Raw genomic sequence first — 9688 nt, 5'->3', positions numbered from 1 at the left:
TCACAGTGCTCACAGACTTCGTTAATGCATCTGAAAAATTATTCAAAGTGTCCACCTATACTACCGACAGATTTTTGTCCTCAACCATATCCCTCACCAAGTAATACTAAACATCAATGTGCTTTGTCTTTGAATTTTAAGCAGGGTTCTTTGCAAAGAAAATTGCACTTTAGCTATCACAATTTATCCTTATAGCTCATTGTACTAACCCCATACTTGAACACATCTCTGCAACCAAACTACTTCCTTGTTTGCATGAGTGGCTACCATGTATTTTGCCTCTGTTGTTGAAAGTACCACTACAAACTATCTCCTTCTCATCCAACTGACTACACTTTCAAATAGGTTAAACACATACCCACTTTTATATCTTCTATGATCTGGATCTTCAACCCAATCTACATCAACAAAGCCATGAATGTCCAAAACTCTATCCAATCCTGGTTTCCCTTGGTAGCACAAAACATAATCACTAGTGCCACGCAAATACCTAAAAACCTGTTTCATTGTTGTCTAATGCTCCTTCCCTAGTTTTGACATAAACTTGCTCAATACTCCGACTGCATGTGAAATTTTTAGTCTAGTACAAGCCATTGCATACATCAAGCTACCAACTACACTTGTGTATGGAACACGAGACATGTCCTCTTCCTCTTCTTGTGTGTTAGGGCACTGTTCAACACATAACTTTACACCTATAGGAAGAGGAAACTTCACTAGTTTACTATCCCTCATATTAAACCTTGCACTATTGTCTCGACATACTTCCTCTAGTTTAACCAGAGCTTCCTCTTTTCCTAGTCTCATTTAATTTCCATGCCCAAAATTTATATTGCAGCACCAAGATCCTTCATGTCAAATTTGGAGAACAATTGGTTCTTCAAATCGTGGATAATTTCTTTGTCATTTATAATGAGAAATATATCCTTTTTTTTTGGTAGGTAAGCACCCACGGGGGATTTGAACAAGTGACCTATTGCAAGGAGTGCCTTAACAGTGCACCCATTCACCATCAATCCAAAGCCTCATGGGCTCCAATGAGAAATATATCATCCACATACAAGACTAGATAAATAAAATGGTCACCAATTAATTTAAAATACACAGAGTGATCCACTTTACTTCTGGTGAATCCAATTCCCCGTATATATGAATCAAATTTCTAATGTCACATATTTGGTGACAATTTTAACCCATAAATATACTTTTTTAACCTGCATATCAGTTTTTTCTTACCTTCCACCACAAATCCTTTAGGTTGCTTCATGAAGATCTCTTCTTCCAGATCCATGTGAAGAAATTTTGTCTTGACATTCATCTATTCTACGTTAAAATCAAAAGCGATAGAAACAACTAAAAGTAATCCAATAGAATCTACCTTGGAAACAAGAGAAAAAATATCACCAAAATTAATTCACGACACTTGGGAGTAAGATTTTTCTATCAATCGAGCTTTGTATTTCTCTACCTTGCCTTAAGCATTCATATTCTTCTTAAACACCCATTTCCTTCCAATGTATTTCCTTCTAGCTGGCAACTCCACGAGATCCCAAGCGTCAATTTTATCCAAAGATGCCATTTAATCAACCATGGCCTCTTTCCAAAGTTTTCCATCCTTTGAATCTGCTTCCTCCGTGACACTTCTAGGATCATCATCAGTAATTGATAAAGAAAAATTTGAACAAAAAGTAGATGGACTATACCTTTCTGGCTTCCTTTTTTATCGAACTGATCTTCTCACAGCTGGAGTTTATGGCTCTTCGTCTTCTGATTCTTATTTTGTTATAGAGTCGGATTCTTCCTCCTTTAGCTCAAACTACATCTTCTTAGGTTCATTTAGCAGGAATTCATGTTTAATAGCATCTTTCACCTATCTAAACACCACACCTTGATTGTACACAACCTTCCTTATTTCTGGGTTCCAAATCTTAAAACATTTTAAACCATCCTTATACCTAATAAAGATGCACCTTTCAAAGTTAGAATCCAGCTTGGTTCTTTTCCCCCTTGGATCGTGTACATATGCATCACATCCAAGTACCCTCAGATGTGAAAGAGTTTCTTACTAATCATAGCTCAAGTGGAGTTTTATCCTCCAACGCTGACAAAGGTGATCTATTAACTAGGTAACATGGAGTCTCCACCACCTCTGTGCATAATTCATGTCCTAACCCGACATCGCTTAGCACGCTTCTTTCCTTTTCCGTCAAAATCATGTTAATTCTTTCTGCCTCCATTTTGTAGAGGTGTATATGGAGTAGTCTTCTATCGCACTATACCACAATTCTTAAAGAACTCTTCAAATTTCTTATTTCATAACTCTCCACCATTATATGTCCTCAACACCATTATCTTTTTCTCTGTCTAGTTTTCCACTATAGCCTTAAATTCTTTAAACTTGTCAAAGACTTCACATTTCTTCCTAAGGAAATATATCCATGTATTACTTGAGAAGTCATATATAAATGATACATAGTACATAGAATTTTCTAGTGATGGAACTGGCATAGGTCCAAACACATCACTGTGCACAAGCTCTAATATCCCTTTCACCCTCTTAGCACCAAATGGGAAACTCACTTGATTCTACTTACCATATACACAATGTTCATATAAATCGAAATCCAGAGAGAAATTAGATATATATTCTACCATACCATTACCATGAAGTATTCAAAGGCCATTCTCTCCAATATGCCCAAGCCTTTAATGCCATAGCATGGTGTTTTCTCTAGAGACCACTAGATTTTCTACTCCACTTTCAGGAACCATAGAACTGTTGCACCCATCAATAACAACACTACCCAGAAGCTTGTACAAAGTTCCAATCCAAACTCCCCACATCAATACCAATGCTCCATGAACCATCTTGTAGGTATCATTCTCAAACATTGTTTTTACACCTACGTCATCCATATTTCTTACATAAATCAGATTTATGGCTAATGCAATGATATGTAGAGCACACAGAAGTGTTATAATCCTTCCACTTTGCAACTTCAACTTGACTTTTTTGCATCCGATGACTCTAGCCTTCCTATCATCCCCTAAGAGGACACCACCACCATCATATTTATCATACTCACAGAACCACTCCTTATGGGGAGTGAAGTGAAAGGATGCATCTGAGTCAATCAACCATGCCTCATGATCTACATGTGTGCTTGAACAAGAAGCCAAGTACACATCCCCACCTTCATCTGAGGTGGTTTTCGTCTCTCCAGAAGGAGCATCATCAGATCCCTTTCCTTCTTCAGGAGATTTAGATCTACAGTCCTTTTTGAAGTGCCCTTATTTTCTGCATTTCTAGAACACATTTACAGGATTTCCTGGATATTTAGATATCCGTCTATATTTAGATCTCCTGCTCCAGGAATTATTTTTGTTTCTATTCTGGGAACGTCCTCTTATAGACAAGGCATCTCCATTCTAGCTCTCCATATTCTTTTGTCTCATCTCCTTAGACAACAATGATGTCGCTATTTCATCAAACTTCAAGGTAATTGTATTTCTACCTATAGCAAGAACCATATTATCCCATAAACCAGGTAGAGAACATAAAAAACTAATGCACTCATCTTCGTCTAAAAATTTTATATCAACATATCACAACTGACTTACCACAGTATTAAAGGCATTCAGATGCTCTGTCACCGAGTCTCCATCCTTCATCCTCAGGTTATACAATTTTTTCCATAGAAATAATTTGTTGACCAGAGACTTATATTTGTACAAAGATCCTAACTTGACCCATAATTACTTCATCGTAGTTGTTAGACTCTGTCTTGTCAGCTCGCGCAGTCGAATTCATCAAGTTGGAGAGGCTGGTTCTCCTTTCCAAAGTTCAATATTAATTATCCCTGCAAGCAGACAAAGAAAAAGGCCTCATTCAAAATCAGGAAATTTAAAAAGGGAAATTAGAAAACAGAGTTTGTAATAATGTGTTGGAGTATAATTGGAAAGGAATATTGCAAAGAGGATTTCATCAGATGGTGGCGGTGCAGTCATCATTGATTATGGACAAAATGGAATAATTTCAGACAGCTTACAGGCCATAAGGAAGCACAAATTTTTTCATATTTTAGTTGACCCAGGAAATGCAGATCTTAGTGCTTATGTTGATTTTGCTTATGTAAAACAAATCATGGAATAAATGGCTTCCATATTTTTTATAATAGTAGCATTTCCATGCACTATTATAGTGATTTCAATGGCAATATTGCATATTTACAGACATTTCTTGAACTACACAGAGCCAACATATCAGCGATATATTGTTCGCATTATCTTCATGGTGCCGGTATATGCGACAATGTCATTCATATCTTTGGTGATGGGCGATAAATCAATTTACTTTAATTCCATTCGGGAAATATATGAGGCATGGGTCATATATAAATTTCTTTCTCTATGTCTAGCATGGGTGGATGGTCCAGGTGTTGTAGTCACAAGCTTAAGTGGCCGAGTATTGAAGCCATCATGGAATCTGATGACATGTTGTCTTCCTCCTATTTCTCTCGATTGGGCGTATACTCTCTGCAATTTGATACACAATATGTTGTCTCTGCGTTATGGTCACAATGATATGTATGCATGTCTCAACGTTGTTCTGCGATGGGTGTATTTTTTCTACAGATCGATGCTAGCAACTATATTCATATATACATATAGAATAATGTCTATGGTCAGCGGTACTTATATGGTTGGCACAAGCACTCTCCCGACATCCCTATAGTCTCAGCGTCACTATTATATCGACCTGTTTCAGCACTAGATGAGTCTCAGCTCTGTCATATAAACTGTATGTATGGCATGATCAATTGTAGAGCATCACAGATGTATGATAGCAGTATTGTATATATGGTTCAGTTAGATATGTGTCTCAGTTCAGTTCTATGAATAGCAGCATTGGCATTCTATTCGTTGACATCACCATTACAATATATGTATGGCGCTATTGGCATCACAGTTCAAGAATATTATTGTGAAAATCAATAATGACCAAATAATTCATGTCAACCTCACTCAGGAGAATCCAAAGCCGCTTATTGCTGGGAAGAACATGAGTCAAAAGCAAAGAGTGCCCTCTCTATTCTGTATGATCTTCGTCGACGGAAGGTCTGGTTTGATGAGAGGACTGGAAATTCTATTTGCAGTGCATGCTTTCATAAATCTTCCAAGATTATGATACCTGCTCTCACTTTTTTCTACTTGGATATGAACATAATGTAGAAGATGATATGGATGGAGATTCAAGCAGTGATGAAGATATGATTACAAGGAAGCCTCAAGTGGTTCTAAGCAGAGAAGCTGTCTATAAGGCAAACCACAAGGGTACAACTTCAAGTAAAAAGAAGAAAAAAGCCAAGCTACAGCGTGTTATGCGTAGCATAAAAAAGCAACAGCGTGTAAATTCAGAAAATCTTGATTGGGGTAGCTATTCGCCTCTCCAACATTTGAAGGATCCATAGGGGTTTGCTGAGAAGATTTTTTCTCGCCTTCAGACATGCAATGAGTGATTTTAGGTTAAAATGATTATTATTAAAGTGATTGCTAGGTCAGTGGGACTCCATCGTTTGATTTTGTTGAACTTTTATCCATTTCTTCAGAAATATGTTCAGCCTCATCAACAAGATGTAACACACCTTCTGGCAGTAGAGTCCATGCCTGTCATGATATGGTGCCTCCTGATGCAGTTGAACCATTACTAAAGCAGTTGGTGAATCAATTTGTACACGATCGAGCTCGTACTGAGATGATTGCTGTTGGTTTAAATGTTGTAAGGGAAATCTGTCTACGAATGCCATTGTTGATGACTGAGGATTTACTTCGTGACCTTGCCCTGTATAAGAAGTCTCATGAGAAAGCAGTATCATCAGTGGCTCAATCCCTCATTGGCATCTTCAGACAGATATGCCCATCATTATTGTATAAGAAAGATCGTGGGGGGGTCTGTATTCTATGATGTGGCAGTCAATTGCAAATACTCCAGCATTCGATCCGTCTTCAAAATATATGCAGTGGATTTACTCCAGATTATCAAGATCTTTTCCTAATTTAGGTAAAATGGCCAATGCATTTCCAGAAATTTGGAGGCAGTTATAGTTTCCAGAATGTGCAAAGTGGCAGAGAACAAGATCCGGTTGCCTATGTTTGTTTTCAATAATGGGATTGACACCTGTAAATGCCACCTCTTCATCAGTTATCAACAGATTCGAGTAGAAAATGGAGCGCTTTTCTATCTTCAGAAACGCTGATTGGCTCTTAGTTTTGTTTATTTAATAATGATAAAACAAATTCCTTGCCTTGGGCTCGATTGTTTTTCCCCTAGCAGAGTTTATTTAATGTATTAAAAAAGTATTTGTAAGGGAGGGAGAAAAAATTCTGAGAGGTGTGCATGCAGGAGAATAGAGGGCTTCCTTGTACAGTTTTTGACATAGAGTTTAATGAAAAATACAGCTCTGACCCCTGAGATTCCTATGGTATGACATTTGACATATGTTTCTTCTCTGTCTCATATGTATCTTGTAATGTTTTTCATTTCATTCCTAACTCATTTCTATTGAATACTTTTAAGTGAGAAAGGCAAAATTCAATTTATTTGCTCTGTCTTGAGGAAGTATTCATAGTTAATGTTTTCTTCTGTTTGACAAGGATCCATCTTCTATGCCCTTGTCGACTCCTCAGCAGTCTTGCCATTCCATTTATCTCAATTTAATTGTTAAATTTCTTGCCTACCTTGCCTCAGGAGATAATCTGTGTTTTTGATTATATTTCTCTGTTCAAGGTATTTCTTTGCCCCATGCAACCCAGAAAACCCCATCATCCATTAAAACCCCTTTTCCTATCAATTTACTAGCCTAAAATCAGTATTCCTTATTGGTCATCTCAGCCCCTTTGAATACTTTTCTGCCGAGATAGACCCGGAGAGAGCCCTCTCCTGTCCTCGTAGGGCTAGCTACGAGGCTGAGCTTGGTTTGATGTTGCCATGAGTTTTGCCTTCTTCAGCCTGAGGCAAATTCGAGCACTAACATAGTGGCAACCATACTGGGGAAGATGGTTTTCTGTTGATGTGACATTCGACTTGTAGATTGTCTTGTCCCAGTACATGAAATCAAATTGCAGATCTGATGCTGATGGTGGACAGTAGTCAGACACTTATGAAGGCTGAGACATTCACCTGGCGACTCCAACTTGATCCAGACAGTCCAGTGCTCGCTGATCCACTCATGCAATGGTAGGGTATGTGGCAAACCCTGCACTTTGTGAAGCTGTAAAAGAGGTTAGAAATTGGTTAGCAGATATTGAAATTAATGATGAAGGATTTTTCATTGCTATGTTTCAATGTTTGAAATCTCCAAAGTTCCCTCTTGAAACTAAAACTGGTTTCTGCGAATTAGTTGTTGAAAAAATTGAGAAGGAGATTCAGTTTTTAGATGAGAAGATCCAGTCATATGATTTCCAAGACCCTAAAAATTTCTTGGAAATCCTTCCTCCTTCGAAACAAGAAACAATAGAATTGCCTACAAATGCTTGCATTGACAGTGTGCAGCTGGAAATATGTATTGCGGAGTTGGGGCAACCAACAGAGTCTGGCTTTCGCGATCCAATGGCAACATACATGGAAATGTTTTTCAGTTTGATTTATAGATCAGGCTGTTTTCTACGTGACCAGGACCATTACGTGCACGAAGGGCTGCCATCAATTATATATGTGTCTTGGTGGAAGCATTCTCAAGCGACATCATTCTCAAGTTTACTTGAATGGTTGATCTGGCATTTTAGTATTACCTGATCTACTATTTTTACAGCAAAGTAGGGTAGCTTTTGTAAATAAATAAGCAGCCAAAAGGCAACATCTTGTTCCAGTTTCATTGCAGCTTTAGTTTGAAGTTAGTTAAGCCAGTTTTTCAGTTATTTCAGTCTTGAGATCGAATCAGTTTGAGTTCATTTTCAGTTTGAAAATTGAGTCAAGAGTTGTGTCAATTTTTTGAAATAATGGACTCCGTTGCCCAATGGATGGAGGCAATGTCTGCTCTCGCAAAGCTCTGCAGGTTCTTGGCACCTCCAAAAAGCGGCAGCTGCCATCCCCATTGGAGCTGATGTTAGACTCCGTCTTGTCAGCTCGCGCAGTCGAATTCACCAAGTTGCAGAGGCTGGTTCTCCTTGCCAAAGTTCAATATTAATTATCCCTGCAAGCAGACAAAGAAAAAGCCCTCATTCAAAATCAGCAAATTTAAAAAGGGAATTAGAAAACAGAGTTTGTAATAATGTGTTGGAGTATAATTGGCAAGGAATATTGCAAAGAGGATTTCATCAGATGGTGGCGGTGCACTCATCATTGATTATGGACAAAATGGAATAATTTCAGACAGCTTACAGGCCATAAGGAAGCACAAATTTGTTCATATTTTAGTTGACCCAGGAAATGCAGACCTTAGTGCTTATGTTGATTTTGCTTATGTAAAACAAATCATGGAATAAATGGCTTCCATATTTTTCATAATAGTAGCATTTCCATGCACTATTATAGCGATTTCATTGGCAATATCGCATATTTACAGACATTTCTTGAACTACACAGAGCCAACATATCAGCGATATATTGTTCGCATTATCTTCATGGTGCCGGTATATGCGACAATGTCATTCATGTCTCTGGTGATGGGCGATAAATCAATTTACTTTAATTCGATTCGGGAAATATATGAGGCATGGGTCATATATAATTTTCTTTCTCTATGTCTAGCATGGGTGGATGGTCCAGGTGCTGTAGTCAGAAGCTTAAGTGGCCGAGTATTGAAGCCATCATGGAATCTGATGACATGCTATATTCCTCTTATTTCTCTCGATTGGGCGTATACTCTCTGCAATTTGATACACAATATGTTGTCTCTACGTTATGGTCACAGTGATATGTATGGAGGTCTCAACGTTGTTCTGCGATGGGTGTATTGTTTCTACAGATCTATGCTAGCAGCTATATTCATATATACATATAGAATAATGTCTATGGTCAGCGGTACTTATATGGTTGGCACAAGCACTCTCCCGACATCCCTATAGTCTCAGCGTCACTATTATATCGACCTGTTTCAGCACTAGATGAGTCTCGGCTCTGTCATATAAACTGTATGTATGGCATGATCAATTGCAGAGCATCACAGATGTATGATAGCAGTATTGTATATATGGTTCAGTTAGATATGTGTCTCAGTTCAGTTCTATGAATAGCAGCATTGGCATTCTATTCGTTGACATCACCATTACAATATATGTATGGCGCTATTGGCATCACAGTTCAAGAATATTACTGTGAAAGTCAATAATGACCAAATAATTCATGTCAACCTCACTCAGGAGAATCCAAAGCCGCTTATTGCTAGGAAGAACATGAGTCAAAAGCAAAGAGTGCCCTCTCTATTCTATGTGATCTTCATCGACGGAAGGTCTGGTTTGATGAGAGGACTGGAAATTCTATTTGCAGTGCATGCTTTCATAAATCTTCCAAGATTATGATACCTGCTCTCTCTTTTTTCTACTTGGATATGAACAGAATGTAGAAGATGATGTGGATGGAGATTCAAGCAGTGATGAAGATATGATTACAAGGAAGCCTCAAGTGGTTCTAAGTAGAGAATCTATCTATAAGGCAAACCACAAGGGTACAACTTCAAGTAAAAAGAAG

Source organism: Pinus tabuliformis, chromosome 3_2, assembly GCF_031772625.1.
Source record: "Pinus tabuliformis cultivar Carrire ecotype Pingquan chromosome 3_2, CPIR1, whole genome shotgun sequence".
In the NCBI taxonomy this organism is placed as follows: Eukaryota; Viridiplantae; Streptophyta; class Pinopsida; order Pinales; family Pinaceae; genus Pinus; species Pinus tabuliformis.
This window is presented reverse-complemented; position numbering follows the sequence as displayed.